This window comes from Carassius auratus, chromosome 9, assembly GCF_003368295.1.
Source record: "Carassius auratus strain Wakin chromosome 9, ASM336829v1, whole genome shotgun sequence".
Taxonomy (NCBI): Eukaryota; Metazoa; Chordata; class Actinopteri; order Cypriniformes; family Cyprinidae; genus Carassius; species Carassius auratus.
Window position 1 is genome coordinate 16,241,437 of NC_039251.1, and position 18,173 is coordinate 16,259,609.

An 18,173-nucleotide genomic window follows, 5' to 3' on the forward strand; every position below is an offset into this window, starting at 1 on the left:
GAGGACGCTGGCATCTTATCAACACTATCACCAAACAAAAAAGCAGAGGCCCAGTGTCTCCTGCTCCAGCATCTGGGGAATGTAAATGAATGTGTATGTGCATTTAAATGTGTTGTGTAGCCAAAACGACAGACCTCTAGGCAAATATGAAGCAAAGATGCTCAAAATGTTTTCATGAATTATTAAGTTACTTAAGTTGTTCAAATGATATCTGTGTATGCATGCGTGCAAATATAGTATTTCTGAATGCATATAGCGCTCCATGGGGAACTCTCGAGGGTCTTTGTTTTCAGCCAAACCTTTAATATGGTAATGTCACAGAGTCAGTGCCAGGCTGTTATAAGCCCATGCCAAAAGTTAAAGACTAGGAACAAACTCCCCACTGGAGTGCTTTTATTTGCATATTACTTCCTAAATACAGAGGGATTCTGATGGATGGTTGGATGGACGGATGGATAGATAGATAGATAGATAGATAGATAGATAGATAGATAGATAGATAGATAGATAATAGATAGATAGATAGATAGATAGATAGATAGATAGATAGATAGATAGATAGATAGATAGATAGATAGATAGATAGATTTCAGTGTCCACCCTCACTGCTATTCTTCTCAAAGTGGTTATGCAGAAAACATTATTCTTTTCTCTGGCCCTGATGAGAAAAACATCATCATGGAACATAAAAAGTCCAAAGAGAATTACAAGCTGGAGCTAAATTTTCAAAATGAATAATAAATTAAAAACATTAGCCTCTGCGTGATTAAAAACCTAATGCGGGTCCAGAAATCAAGTGTCTGAATTCTTTAGAGTTTAATAAGCGGGTGGGAGGAAAAAACACTTTCAGAGCATTTGAATGGAAAAAAATGTGTTAGTGTGCTGCTGAGGGAACAAGAACTGATGGTCCACACTGTACTTACACACACACACACACACACACACACACGCACACGGAGAAAGAAATTTACAGAGCCTATGAGACAGTTTAATAGAGCTCAAGTGTGAACAATACACTACAACAATGGACATGCATGCTTATGAAAAACACACTCGCATGTATATACAAAATTAATAGCACCCATTAAACACAGCTTTCCAATTAAAACTGATATTCCCTCAGTGTGCATGCAGCTATTATTTCTCATTTCTCTTGTGCTAGTCATGCCAAAGTTTTCAAAATGGATCAAAGTTTGAAAATACTGCACTTCAGTAACAATAAAACACTAAGGTCCTAAAAATATAACAGATAAAACCCACTGCTATGAGCAAAAGCACTGTGATCCACTTCAACTGTATGAGGCGAACAGATCTGCATTTAATTAACAGCTCGTCTACGATGCGGGCTTGCCCATTAGACTTGCAATCCCAGGGGTAAAATAAAATCTCTTCACAAAAGTGTGTCTCGAGATGTTTCAGATACTTGCACGGAACCGAGCGAGAAAATCTGACGGATGAAACCACAAACGGACACAATGGCCATTGTACTTGATGCGTTCAGTGCCATCAGTGACACTGAGAGCTTTTCATCTGTTTGCCTGCCAGTCACACTGTATTACAACCCTTAAAGTCTTTTATCGGTGTTAGTTCATCTGGCACTGATGAGTTGTCTTTGTTCCCTCCTTCACTGGGCTTCACAGGTCTAAACCTGCCTGATTTTAATGAGTCTTCCGATCCCAATCAAGACCTTGTCTGAATCGTTTCTCCCATCTCTATGCCAATCTCTCTCGCTCTCTCTCTATCTTTCTGATCCTCCTCCACCCGGCAAATATTTGATGGGGAGATAAAACAGCTCCAGTTGTCTGCCCATCACTCACGGATGGAGATGGCACTGACTATGCAAAGACAGTGCTGTAAAAGTTTCTTCTGGTCAATACACACCTGCTGTAACTAATCAATACAATATGGAAGAGGCACTCTCACAGTTATGATACACTACTTTGGACACTTTTGCAACAAACTACTGTGATTCAAGGTTTTGGAATCATGAACTCAAATGTGAGGTGAAAGAGATTGTGTGATTATGCTGGTAAAAGCTCTGTAATTCAGCACCACAAGATCTCATCCAGATTTTGCTGAGCTAACGGTGAGACGGCTTCATCAAAGCTTTATCAACAGAGAGTGTATTCCTCTATTTCATCAACAGATTGGGAAAAAAAATGACCGAATGACTCATTTATTTATTTCTAAATTAAAACGAACCATTAGAAGATTATAAAGCATAATCACATGAATTACATTAGGTTATTAAAGGGAAAGTTCACCCGAAAATGAGCCTATTTTCACTGTTTATATACCCTCATTTTTGCAGAACACAAAGTAAGATATATTGATAATGTCAGTGTTGTTGTTTGTTTCATTCATTTTTTATTCTCCACAGAGGAAAAAAGTCATGCAAGTTTGGAACAACATGAAGGACTGAAAATGATGACGGAGTTTTATTTAATTTACAGTCATCATAAAGTGTAATTGGACTTGTTTAATCCCCCGTCCTTCCAACTGTTCAACATCAATTAGAAATAGAGATAAATGTCTAATCAATGCAAGTTATCTAGGAGTAATCAACAAGATTATGAAGATAAAAAAATGAAAACAAGATCTTGATTCAAGATTAAGAAATTGCTTAAAGTAAGGAGATTAATAGCAGAAGAACTATGAAATATAGGTTATAGCATTTAAAATAGTACAGCTATTTTATAGCTATGCTAATAAAAAGCATACATGTAACCAGCCCACTTGACAAATGACACGCAACATGAAACTGAAAGATACAGCACCTTACATTTGAGTGTTTTACCAATAGGGTATTCACCACCAGATACACGGTTTCATTTTTATTTGTAATGCTGCAGCCACACATTACAAACATAACTAATGACTGTTATGTTTAGGGGTAGATTGAGAGAAGCCAGACCGAGGGAGTGGAACGAACTCCGATCCCATGAGATTCAAATTTCCAAACTACGGACGACCACACTGCAGAGACTCTCTCCTAAGCATGCGATATACGTTTTCTGCTAACCCTCCTCTCCCCTCCACATTGCACTCTTTTCTTGGCAATGAGAGTGGCCTCTGCCAGTTGTACCACACACAGGAAACTGAGGGCAGTAAACGACACACTGCTGATCTGACTATACTCACACTGTCAGTCAGTATACACAGAGAAGAGAACGATATTGAGAGACGCTGAGAAAAAAAGCAGAAGGTTGGGAAAAAAAAGAGAAGGAGAAAATGTTGACTACAAAGATGACATTAAAAGCAATTTCACAAATTAGGTATGGAAAAGACTGTTTGGCAGGACAAGGGTGTCCAATTTCTTGCTCGTTTCCAACTCAGAGTAATAAAAGCCCTTTACCGACTTCAGTTAATAACAACTAATAGAGCCACGCATGCAAATGAGCAATGAGATAAAGCCGTGTGTTGTTCAGAACCTGTGGTATCGTGGTATCTTTGTGTTGACGACATGTTAAGGCGTTAACCTTATTGACCAGGGAATAGGCTGTGATACTCATTTATTGCAGGGTTATTAAAGCATCGGCTCAGTCAGGGTATAGATAAAGCAGGTGAAGATGGTTGAGGGATTCGTATTGAAGGCCCCTCGGTGTCTCACAGGTGTGTGCGTTGGGAAGGGAAGAATACATAGATAGCAGCTTATCACCCATGAATTTGATGACAGATCAAACTGTAACCAAGACAGATGATTACACTGGAAATATACATAGTAAGACAAGCTCAATACTGAGACTTTCTTGGATGTATGAGTAAATATTCATATATATATATATATATATATATATATATATATATATATAATATATATATATATAAATATATATATATATATATATATTTATTTTATCTTATGATTATATGAACTAAAAAGTAAATGTCCTGTTAGATGGAAGGGAATAAGTGTTCATAAGATATTACTGAATTGGCAAATACAGTTGCAATAATGTGGGTGAGTTCAAGTGTACTGGACATGTGTGGAGAATATGTTGATTCAGATACGAAGAGAAAGTTCGACAGATCATCCGGGAAGCACATTTAGTTTGCTAATATACATCTTAGACAGTAAAGATAAAGAGTGAGCAGCAGTTTATTATGTTCTCCCTAAATCCCTTGCTTTCTGACTCGCACATAGACTATAACGGGACAAACACAAGTGTACACAAACACTCAACACACAGAAACCACAGAGCAGGCTCACTGCTCTGACACTTCCAGGGACCACACATTGACTCACAAAAAATCACACATGGTAGACTACACTGAGCAGGGCTATAAAACACACATGAACACACACACACACAGAGTCGGTGACTGCGGTCTGGATTTAGGTATGTAGTGTTAAATGGTTTGATATATATTTATATATAAATATATATGGGGCTAGCTGTCACACAGGAAAGTTGTCACTAGGATTAAATCTCAGTAAGGTTTTGAGTCAAAAATTCCGTTACAAAAATGTGTGACTTTTCTAGCAGTGGTTTTACAAGGTTTTAAACCTTTTAAATTCCATCCTCTAAACTAAACTTTCAAATTTTGATACCAGTAATACCATGTTTGCATAGTAAGAGTCAACTAGCCTAAAGACATTTGGTGTGAAAGGCTGAATGGTGCCCTCAAGGCAAAATAAATTTCAAGTTGTCATATGTTTAAAAAAAAAGGTTTAATAATCTTACAATATTAAAGACAATATTTGTGGGTTTAAAACAATAACTTGATATTTGTACAATGTAGGCCTACATTTTAAACTTTGGTTGTTTTGAGAATTGGGTTTTTTATGGTTTAACTGTTTGAATAATAAAAAAAAAAGTTAATTAAACTAAAGAGTTAGCTGATAGGGTGCTTAATGAGAAATAAAAGGCATGACAGTATTTTTCTATGGTCAATAACGATCGAAATAATAGCTTTCGTCTTAGCCGAGACTTGATGGATGCAATCCAGAAGCTGAAAGTGAAAAAACATACCTCTGAGAAAAAGAAAAAGAAAAAGAAAAATCCCGAAGAGAAAAAATTTATAGTTATTTATTTATTTAAAATAATAATAATAGTGTTAAACAAAATAAATTTGCTAAATTCTAATGTTATCAAACTCGAAGGAATCGCGTTCAAATCCAAGTTAGGCCTTGACGAGCTATTTGCTGCGAATTAATATTAAGCCTATTCTACTAAACGAATATTTCTGGTCCAGCGAGTTTGTCTTCCGGTATAGTGTTCCAATCCTGCTAAGACACATAATATAAAAACAGCAATGACACAAACACCTGTTAACTTCACAAATGTGCATCTGTGAATCACTGTTTGGAACCCTAAAGCCCGGTTTAATCCGTCAGGGACTATATCTTCCAGCGGAAGAATGACGTTTCAAGTATTTGAATAATAAATAGGCTAATGCTTTACTGAAATTTTGTCAAATATCAGAGTTATGAAGTAGCCGGTTTATAAAAGCAACAAGGCACTGCTATTGTAATAGGCTTCACGTGGTTTCTCGCTGTGTGAAAGGTATTTATTTATTTATTTATTTTGACATTTCTATGCACCTAAAAACTGTACCTGCCTTCCATATAACGACAAAATAATTAACAGGTATAGTAAGTATAGACTAAAGTAAATAGGATCTGGCGCTGAACTCTCCCTGAAGTCCCTGAAGGTATAGGGCTGGAGAAAACATGCCGTGAATAAATGCTGGATTGTCTCCATTTTGATGGGCTCCCCAAAGCGCGAGATTAAAGTATCCTCGGAGGCTTCCATCTATTGCAAAATTACTGAGACGTATAGAGCCTCTCTGTTACGGAGGCTAATTAACGTTTTGTTTTTCCTTTTGGTCCTGGTTAAGAAAACGTCTCCGTTGGCTTTGGGGGCCAAGTTTGTGCAAATGAATAATGGATACATCAATGTAACTTTAAAAAGAAACAGAATGATCTCTACCGCTGATGGCAGCTATATAGCAACCATACCTCCCTCTTGCACAGGCATGATTTTGTGAGTGACTCTTCAAATACATTGCTGTAAAGTTTTAAAGTTACGTATACATTACTCAGAGTTTGAACTGACAGGGGGAAAATATCGCATGTAATATAATAACAAATCATGTGCACTCGGCATGTGTTTTTTCGTTTTTTTATTTAACTATTTACTTCAGAGTTCAGTGTCTAATAAGAGTACAACTGTCTTCGGGATTATGGTTCCATTTTTATCTAATTGTGTATTGTTTTCGACAACAGAGGGATAGCGATTTCATTTCATTTTATTTCATTTCATTTTTTTTTCTTTTGCTTCAAGCAAAGACGATTTAGTTAACATCCATCATCCTTATATTAAAGAGAAATCCACGTGTTCTGTAAGGGAAAAGGCTCAATCTCTTCCACTTCAAAGATGCGCAGGCCTACTAAAAGAGGAATATTGTGCGTTCTGGAAAAACAGTGACATGAAATCTTTGACTTTTTATGAGTACTTCTGCGCTCAAATGATTCATACTATACCTGCTACTTAAGCAAACGCAGATCACAGGTTTATTTCGTCTCATTGCAATTATTTCTAACTTGGGAAATTTAAACATCTTGAACTTTCAGATGATGATAAAAAATGCATTGTCTGGTTGTCTTATTTTGATTTATTATGTGCTGCGTGTCTGTGTTAGGTTTTACACCTAAATTACTGTCTTTATAGAGTTTCCAGCCTCACTTAAAATAGTATTAATAATTAAATAAATTCGAAATATAATTTAATAGAATTTAATCTGTTTCAATTTAATCGAAACACAAGAGTTTAAAAGTAATTTTCGTTAAATAAAACGATCATAATATCATGCCTCCTCATCAAAAATAGAAACTCAGTCAGCAGCTTTTTATAACAACGTGAGGTAGGGTACTTAAAACAAAACATAAACAGTTAAATATTGTCAGCTATTTTAATGTATACAAGCACATGTGACAACCTTCTTAAACAACAGAAAAAAACAGTGCAATAACAATATTGCTAAACGAAAAAAAGTTGCGGGTAAACTAACCATGAGCGTCATTTTCTCAAGGCTGAAAATTATTTGACACATTGAACAGAATAGTAGCTTTGTTTTTAATAATAGCATAACGTTTTCGAAATTAAGTCTCAGATTCCTCTCATAGAAGAAAAAATTTTGAAAAATGCCAATTACACACACACACACACACACACACAAACACAGACACACACGCGCACACACACACACGACTTGAGGGCGAAGAGACCACAGACATAAAAGTCACACACGTGAAGCTTAACTTGAGGCCTAATCTTGTAGGGCCTGGAGTAAAATCAGGATTTCCCCTTAAAAAATGCTTTCAGAATGTTTAATAGCCTAATTTTGCATTATTTCGCTAGCTTTTTGTTTGTTAAAAAAAAAATATATATATATATTTTTTTTATTGTTATTAATTAGTATTATTATTGTTATTATTATTATTATTATTTAAACCAGCTCAACCTCAAGGGCTCAAAACAGTTTAAACACTCTCGTCAGTAAAAAGTTATATTTCATCAGACAATCTCGACAGGTTTATTAAATCAATGCTTTAACTTTAACCGAATATACAAATTAGGCTACATTATATTCTTCAAAGAAAAGGTTACTGCTAAAAATTCCACACGATCGACAGTGCACAAGGTGCATGACTCCGGTGCTCCTCTTCTGAACTTATGAAACATAATTACACGATGCTAGTATTCGTGTGTTGCAATTATATTTGAAAATAAATTCATACAGAAAAAACATCTTAAATTATTATTATTATTGAGCTGTTTAATAACAACATGAATATTGTGGCGATTATCAGAAAAACGAAACGTTCCATTGAACGTTCTTGCTCTCGTCCGATGCGTTTTATTTCTTCAACGTCAGTCACTCAAAGCTAAGGTTTATAACCTTGAGCAACATTATTTAATATTAAAATACGTATAAAAAATACACGTGTCTTAAGGAAAAGTAAGCTGTAAGTGGGAATATGTAAAACATGGCCTTCTAAACTGCTTAAAGGGCCTACACTTGTTTTCTTTTTAAAGGCCTTCAAGAATTTACCTCTTATCTTCAAACACAACATTTATGTTCATCTGTATTCAGAATAGTTAGTTCGGTTACGAAATGCTACTTAGTTCCAAAAGGAACCTTCTGTTACAGTTACAGCAGCAGTTTACATGAATGTGGGAAGCATCGGATGAAAGTAGACTAAAGTTCTTTCTGTGGCACTTACTGCTTATGGCGTGTCGGTACCTCGGTTGGCCGTTGAGAGGGCTCTGTCCATTGATTAAAAGTATTGAATCCAGGGCTGGGCTTCTCGCTGCCTCGCGGAGGACTGAATACGGTCGGGTTCGGTGTTGGACACTTGGGCTCCGTGCACTGTGCGCTGTGACTGAGCCACTGGAACTGAGAGACTCCGAGCTGAGGGGTACAGGTAGCAGGAGATAGACAGCATGAAGAGAGAGAGAGAGCGAGAGAGAAAGAGAGAGAGAGGACAGTGCACGAGATTGAACACAGCACAGAGATCCGAGAAGTTCCGAGAGGCGACCGACGACAATCTCTCCGGCAGTACAGAATCTTGCTCACCGTTTACCGCGAGTTTGAGTCACGAGTGTCCGTGGCAGAACTGAAAACCTCAGCAGCGGGCGTAAAGAGAGCATCAAAATCTAAAAAACGTTCATCTATGTTGCTGCATGCACACAAAGAGAAACCGAGCTAAAACAGACGTCAACGGTCTGTTTTGTGCGATGCGGACATTACCTATTACAGCGGCGTGAAATCTCAAGAGCAACAATGTGAGTGTGTCACTTTCAATCTCTCCCTTGCGCGGCGCGCGGACTGACGGAGAGGCGAGAGAGGAGTGGGGAGTGGGAGGGGAGGAGGACTGGAGAGCAAACGTGGAAGTGTGACATGCAGGGAGGGAGGGACGAGGCTGTCCAAGGTAAGTAATTAATGCACTCCACGTATAAGTTATCAATATAGCGGCTGAATTTCTGTTTAGCTTCTTAGTTTGACTTCAGTTTTTAACATTTTTAGTATTATTATTATTTTGGTACGGTCTGTGTTGACATCCGTTTCAAAGGCTGGCTATAATTTTACTTCCATCATTAGCTTGCATTTCTATTGAAAAGCTGTTTCGGATCACTTGCACACCGGCATCTCTTTTCAAAGCATTTTACGCGATCTGAACGCATCGCTGTGTTGTAAATGTTCTCTTGTTAACCAAATAAAGTTACACAGACATGATGACTGTTCTGCATTACAGGCGTTAAATATGAGAACATACAGTAGAAAGTATGCAACGTGCAATGTCATGTCGTCTGGATTTGTGGGTTAATGTTAAAACGTGTAATGAAAAAAACGTCTACTTAAAATGCAGCTAATGTAGTTTCTGAGTCGATAGCGGAGTAGTGATTGCTTTAACGGAATAATCTTCTAATGGTTTATTTCTCTAGCACATTGGAAGTGACAGACTCATCTTTGGTGGTCTTAAGTCGAGAGGACAACTCACAACAGCACAAATGACACAATCTCAACAAGTCGTAAGCTATGAAGACTGAAAATCTTCTAGATTGTGAAACGGTTTGTAATGTGCGCTGGAAGCGGTGGTGTCCAAGAGAAACAAGTAATACTGGAACACGGGCAGGGAAAAAAAAAGAGCATAGTGCATGTCGAAGCCCAATGTTTTAGGATCTCTCTGTCTTCATATGCTTTCACCACATTCAAATCACCATACAAACTGTCAAACCTGAACACTCGTTCTCGACAATATAAACAGATCCTTCACAAACGTTTGTTCAATTCTACAACTATGCACTTGGTTTGGCAGCCTTTAAAGCCACAAATAAGATGCATCACATGGATATTAAAATGCATGCAGACGTTAAGATTTACAGGCATTATTCAAATGTTTGTAAAAAAAAAAAAAAGCTTACCTTTGTGATGGTTTAATGAGAACTCATTAACTGCACAATGGTGTGTGCTTGTTGGCTGCTCTTCTGCTTTGAGACACTCTGGGGTGTGTGAGCGAACGCTGCTGATTCTCCAACCTCATTCGTCACTATTATAATACAAGATAATGACCACGATGATGATGGTGTCGCAGCGTTGCGTGGCAGGTAAAATGCTAAATGGAATAGTGTTGTTAATACGGACTAAATAATGCAGTCGACCTCAGGATGTGGAACTTGAAATTCTTGTGTCCGCTGGTCTGAATGAAGCCACAAAAAACACATTAAAGAGTTGGATGTCACTTCTTAACTGTACTCGTCGTTGAATTTGACAAAACGCAGTTATAAATAAAATATGAAGCAGAGCCTGTTCATTTCGTGTAAACTTTGGTCAATTCCTATTTTGATGTATAGTGGCATTCAAGCTGGTGGTCACTGAGAGATTGAAAACATCTACAAGAATGTTCCCATAAGCTAAAGCTTGTTTCAACAACATGCTCTTTTACTTTCACAACTAATCAAATGTAACATTATGGTTAAATTACGAATATTTCGTTTGATAACATGTCTTTATATTACATAGGAAAACAGAAAACAAAAGTTAAACATCAATAATAATAATAATAATGTAATTATCAATGTCTCGTCCTCTTTTGAAAAACCGCACATTTTAAGCCTTTGCAATTTTCAAAGAGACAAACAAAGATCCGATCATAATTATTTACAAAATTATAATCTAAATATTTGGATAAATATTTGAATCCAAAATGATTAGATTGTTGTTGGTTATATCTTACATGTTAAATAAAAATCATAAACATCTTATAGCCTACCCTGAAATCACAAAGCGCACACTTTCTCTTGCTTTCTTTTTTGATAGATAGATAGATAGATAGATAGATTGATTGATTTCAGGCGTAATAGGCTATACAAAACTGTCACTATGCTAGAAAATATAATTACCTATTATGACCTGGGTCTAAACTTATACAGTTTCAGTGTTTCTGTACTAAATTGTATTATATTATATTTGTATATTACTTTATATTGGTTAAAATGCTTTGTAAATGTTCATATTAATTTAATTTTGTATAAATATTACAAAAACAATTATAAATAGCTATGGCACTGATACACTCTTTTACCAATTGTGAAAGAACATTACTGTGGCTGAACATTTATTTGTCGTGGAAAATGCTTCTCTAATTAATGTGAACTTATTGCACGCAAAAGCTTGGTGTCTTGAGCACAACTAAATTATTGAGCTCTGGTTTTGGAACCCTTTTTGAGCATCTTTCTTACGGTCCCCATGAGCTCTCTACTTTCAATTTCTTGGGTAACTTGGGATCTAAAATTAGCTGACTACTTCAAATCAAAACAACATTCAAGCAGAAAGAGTCAAACCGTGAAACAATTAAAAATATATATTCCCGAGACTTCGGAAACAAGAAAACAATTCAGTTTGAGAAAGTAAATAATTGAAAAGATGTAATTTCCCCGACGAATCTGTGAAAAAGACAATAATTACGTGGCGGTTAACAACTCCATGGGCTATTGTCTCAAAGTAAATGACTGAAATCTATTGAATGGACGTTTGATCAAAGATTTAACCATTTATTTTGTTAAAATATGGGGCCATTAATTAATCATGTCTGCAATTTTCGTCCTAATAACGTCCCAGAAATATAATTCATTAAAACAACCGGGGAAACCGTAAATAATACAAAGGTTTATGGCAAGTTAATGCAGATCGACAGTGAACGACTCATTTAAAATAAATGAAGATTTATTATTATAATTATTAAATTATAAATAATAATAATAATAATAATAATAAAGTAGGCTATCAGTTTTCGCAAATCACAATACAAATGTGAATGTATCTTCACCTGACAAAAGCTAACATCAGCATAATCTCGAATAACAAATGTTAGTCGTTTTGTATGAGTTATGTCTGTGTTGAAAAGGGGATCGTGCCTCCAGGTCATTCTGATTACACTGACTGATCTAAAAGTAAATGTGGAAATAGCATCGTCTAGTGGTCAGAATAAAAACTACACCTCTAATGACCATGATTCCAGTGCAAGTGTATTGAGGGAAATATTTTCTTATACACAGGGGTGAGGTGAATAGAAGGTTGTGGGAGATAAAAAATTATAAATGAATGCTGAATTTATACAAACGGATAATCCACCTGCATATACGTAAACTCAGGTGAACTATACAATCCTCAGGTGACGATGATATGAAAGAAAGAACATAGTTTTGCTAACGTTCAAACACGTTTTGCGAAATTAATGTAGTAAGCTGTTTTTTTTTATGAAGATAATTTTTTTCACCCATAGGCCTACAGATTTTGAGCAGTTGTTCTCAGACAATATGCTACTAAGAAGACAATATAGAGACACTAAGCAAAATAATTAAGTCCATTCTATTCGTATCATTACACAGTTTCTTTAATAAATATTTATTACTTCGCCTATGTAAATCAATGTTCATTGTGTTCAACCAACATAGGCTACTGTTTACATTAAACATTACACTAGATAAAAACATATTTTATCCGTTAATATTCCACATTTATTCCTCCTCAGTACTACTACTATTACTGCTCCCAGCCTAAATCAAGAATGCATAGTCTCAGAACATTGAAAACTTAAGAGTTTTGCTTTCGGCGCACAACTGATGCAAAGTTGATTGTTGCAAAGGAAATGTGCACTATTTTCGAGAACCGTTTCATCGCTTTTACAATGATATTCTGCAGTCTGCAGCCACGTGACAGGTCTTCATTGCATATTGCTACAGTGCAATTATACAGCCCTTTCATTAGTTGAGCACTACAATTTATAAAAATCTGTATTAGCATATGTCATACCAAACAATAATTTCATATTCAATAATAGCCTATTTCACAGTATACATTTCTGAAATAAACCATATTTGGCCTTATTATAACTTTAGATCTCTCTTCTATAACGTGCATTATATTAGTTTAGGAAATAGGCGTTGCTCCAATCATAAAACGCCCGACAAATGTTAAGATGATTTTAAAAGTGTGATTTCCAACATATACGCCGCAGACGAAAACGCAATAAAATACAAATTAACCATCACTAAATAAATTAAAGACATTTTCCCTATAATATCCTCATTCCAAGTCTTTAGGCTAATTTGGTTATTTTCGTTAGGCTATATTAGCTATTTGGCCTGAACGACAATAAAAGTAATGATCTCATGTTATTTTATTAATATTGCTATTATAGGCAGTGCTACGTATTAGCTATCCAACTAAAATTTGGTAGAAAACCAAACAACTCCCCAAATAAACGTTAAACCCATTTGTTTTGTAAACGAAATTCTAATAGGAAGGGCACTAATTACTTCCACTCAGAGGTCACGATTCCCCCCCATTTTCCCCTTCTAATGGTTCCACCATCATGTCTGCATCCTTCAAGATTTTAGGAGATCAAAATTAATAGTTTGTTGCTATTATTATTAGGCCTATTATTTTTATTATTACCATTATTATTATTATTGTTGTTGTCGTTGTAGCCTAAAATAACCGCAAAAATTAATCATTTTTAAAAAATACAGACGATCAGACGTTTTAAGGGAAGTGCACCTCTTATATATATATATATATATATATATATTCTGCTTGTAAAATTTGTAATATTTTACGACAACGTTTCGCCCGAGCACGAAAGCATTTGAATGCACTGGGATCTAGGATGAAGTTCTTTTTAAAAACATCATCAACAACAAGTGCAATCTTCTCACTCGTAAACACCTGTAAAACACCCTCAGAAAGTAAAAGCTACGGATTCTGCTGGTCCTCGCATTAGTATTTACCTGTAACGAAATCCGCCTGACCTGAGACATTCATAGAGGGGTTTGGAAAGCAAACACGATTTTTAAGCGTGAGCACTCTGTACTATGTCACTGGACAAAAGTATTTGACAGTTGGAATGATCTGTAAATACTTCATTAGACTGTGTATGAGTTCCCCCTTGTGCCTCATGGTCCAGTTCTGGTAAAATTTACAAATGATAACATAAACAGAGTAAAAAGAAATGGATCCCGCGTTTGTAAGCGGAGGAGGGGCCCTTAAGAATGTGATCTGCCCACTTAACATGAAAAGCAGGACGTCTGGTGGGCAAGATGAGTTTTTGACCCACCGCATAACTCGCGCAGTGCTGTTCCTTATGAATTTATTCAAGTTCAGCTGATAAAGAACCCCGTCAAGGGACGTCGCAGGTCTGTGCTGAAGGTAAGAATCACAGCACAGTTACTGGACAAGGGGAGGATATAATGTCAAGTGTGCAGTGTTTTTATTTATTTATATATATATTTTTTTCGATCTAACAACCCTTGGTAAGAAAGGAAGCTACATTTTGTTATGAAGTAAACACAGTTGCTTTTTGAGTATGGTAAAAACCACATGCGTATTCGTATTTAAATTAGGCTATACATGTTTTGTATATGAACATTAACAAGTAGCCTAGTCTATATTGAAAAGTCGGTATATTTAATTCTTCCGACTTTTATAGATTTATGTCATTAGCTAACGCCATTTGTGTTGCAACTTCAGGACTGTAGATTAAAATTAGCCTATATGGCTGAGTTTGGCACATTTGCATGCTGTACACGTGCTTATGTCAATAAATGTGCATTCTCCCTTTAAAAACAAAATAATAATAATAACAATAATAATAATAATAATTGTATTTGTAAATAAATATAAATAATAAATAAGTGGCAAACACCCCTTGAGCTATAAATTTAATAAAATTACATTCCAACTGAAAACACAATATAATCAAAATTATAAGCAACATTACAATGAAATATAACTTGGAATTTTACTGACAAAATCCATTTATTTATTTGATTTTCAATGTATGTTACAAAGGCTTAATCAATGCAACAATGTTTTCTATGATATATTTTGCTAAAAGAGATATATTTATTTATTTATGTATTTGTGTGTGTGTGTGTGTGTGTGAGTGAATGAATGAATGAATGAATGAATAAATACATTTGAACAGCACATTATGCCTATGAAAAAAAAAAAACTCTTAAAACGGATCCCAACAAATTCTACAAGATTTAGCAATGATTTCATTTCAATGGCCCATCCGTACTTTTCCCCTCCTGACAGTATCCTTTACACCCCAACAATTAAACTTGAGAGTCATCTTCAGAAAAGTGGTTTATTTCTCTGCATCTCTAGGAAAACCACAGGGAGCACGAGAACAGGCAAGCCAGTAGATGTCTAGACAAAGAATCAACATTTACACAGACACATTCACCACACTCAAGGAGTATAGGCTCTTATCAAAGGTTTTGTCTCAGGACTCATGCCCTTATTTGTATAGTTGTATTTTACATTTAATCTGTATCTATCTGTATTTTTATGCTCTACTGTTAGTTTTATCTGTATGCACCAAGGGTCTGAGAGTAATGCAATTTCAATTATCTGTGTGTATGTGCTGTAGATGTGGAAGAACTGACAATAAAGCAGACTTGACTTGACTTAGGTGATGGGAAGGACGGATGGGAGTAGTCTACAGCTACTGATGCTGAAGCCATTTTTGTCGTCACTAACTTAATAGGGACCAAAGTTCACTTTCTTATAGTCACTAGGACAATAAACAAACTCCTAAGGAATGAGGCCAACAAACACAATCAGTCACACATCTCAAACACACCCTTGAGTTCACAACAATACACTGCTGCAGCCATCAGCAAATCCCACTTGTAAATTTGGGCTTTACAATTAATGCAACGGAGAATGATTCCAAAACATTTAACCAGATATCCTCAGGCAAACATGCAAACTGATAGATATCAAATGAAATGGTCTTACCCTTTCTACTCATCACTTGTTAAACCGGAACGTAAAGGCAGATGACTCTGGACATCTGGTTTTTTTGACTCTCACTGCCTTTGCCGACAACAGTTTGGCAAAAGAGCGGCCTAGTCAATCAATGAAAGCAAGCTCCTGCACAAGTTTGGTTTCATGACTGGGCGGAACTATGACACTTAGTGTGAATCATTTACTGCCACTCACCAATGAAGAACCGAGCCATTGCCAGCTAATGTCTTTGATTGGCGTGTCGCCTGTCAGAAGTGTCTGATTTACAGTTTGCTTTCTGTAGTGAACTGATGGTTTATTCTGGACAAACTTCAATAAAATGAAGAGTTAAGCCAAAGGAGGTCAGACAAACGGAGTATTTTGTCGAATGCAACCACTTCGTGAGCTGATGTGTTTGTTAAAGTAGGGAGGGTTATAGCAGTGAGCACTATTACACATCACTGATCCACCTTCTCAGCTGTAAATCGTCACTGGCTCTGTGAAGTTTCCCAAAGCTGGAATAGATTTGTGTGTTTCTGATGCACTCAAACACTGAGTGAAAGGACAGAGAAATACAAAGAGAAAGAGAGAGAGAGAAACAGGGACTGGAGCCAGGTCATATTACTCTTACTTATTAAAACCTCAATCAGGTCTGAGAGCTCTGGACTCGAGCAGTCTGTCAGACTCGACTCAGAGCAGTACCACAGAACTTGATCCTCCTCTTTCTCTCTGACATGTTTGTAGTCTACATTTCAGTTCATTTACCATTATGACTCAGTGGCATGCACAAGAGACATGTTTTAATGCAAAGTATCACAGATTTGAAGAAAACAGCTACAGCATTTGGCTGCAAACCACACAGTATCCTTCGTTTTGCATTATTTTGAAAGTCAAAATGGATATGTAGCATTAGTCAATGTTTAGCGTTACTAAAGCGACCTTTTCCACCACTGTCCTAAAACAGAAATTTAAGTTTAAAAGTTGATGATGGCTACGTTTGCATGAAATCAACAAATGTTTTTAGAAAAAGATGTTACATAAAAAAAATATTCATTATATGCTTATTAAATTGAAAACAAAACAATATATAAAAATACTTCCTAGTGTGACTATTTCCTCCTGTCTTGTTTGGGTCTTTGACTGCTGTTCCTGTTGATAATAATCTATGTGGTGTTGGGAAAGGGCTGTGAGGTCAGGGGTCGCACTGGTTCTGTGATCCTGTGTTTGTTATTGCTATGCTGCCCTTGGCCAGGTTAACACAGCGCCGTCATCTCAGACGTCTCACTGTGCGCCCCGGAGGGGGAGGGTGGAGGTCACCCTCTTAAATGTGTTGATGGGACCTGGGGTGGCTAATCTAAAGTGGTGAAATGTTATCCCACTAAAGGGGGGAAATGAAATTTCAAAGCATACTTACCACCATTGCGCATGCTTCCCTTGTCAGAAAGACTGCTTGCCAAGTCGTTGCACTGTTGAACAGGATAAGTGACAGCTGGAGGGAGCTCTCACACTTCAGTGGCCAACTGTACAGTAGTATTCAAAGTCTGCTGTAAAAGTAAAACTAAGCAGAAATAACTAGACCATCTTAAAATTGTATGTATTAAGTTTGTGACCCTTAATATTAGAACAATTATTTATGCATTACTTAAATAGAAAACATGTTTTTAATTATAATTATTATGCATGGTAGAAAGTACACTATATAAATACTAATTTTGAGTGTTTATACAATACAAAAAATATATTATAATTTAATACTGATAGACAATTATAAAGTAATGTTATGACATAAAACCAATAAATGGCAGATAATTCACTAAATTCCATACTATTCCATCTAAATAAATTACAAATAAATCACTATATATTTTTAATGCTTATAATATATAATATATTTTTTATTTAGGCATCACCACATTTTAATGTACAGTTAGAACAATGGATATTCATTTAGAGAGTTGTCAAGGTTTAGCAAGGTTTGTTAAATTTCAGTATTCTTAAAGGTTAAAATTAAGTTTTAAAAAAGGCAGCTGGGTTGTTGATACACAGTGCAAAAAGTGACATAAACAGAGCAGTTAGAGCAAATGTACATGTATTTGCATCTAAAAATATCAGACTTCCGTAATTAATGAGTTTACTCAGCGTGACATATTTATGACTGTTTATGACATAAGTATATCTCTGCCATGTTTCCTTTGAATCAAGGCACAGTTTAGGTCTGCTCAAATGATTATTAAAAGATGCTCTCTTTCATTGAGAGCTTCCTCCAGCTCATGGGACCAGTCGCCACACATTCCCAGTCCTCCTCGGTAATACTAATGTAGAACACATTTAGGTCCACAGCACTCAGACCCAGGCAGCGGTAAATTGGG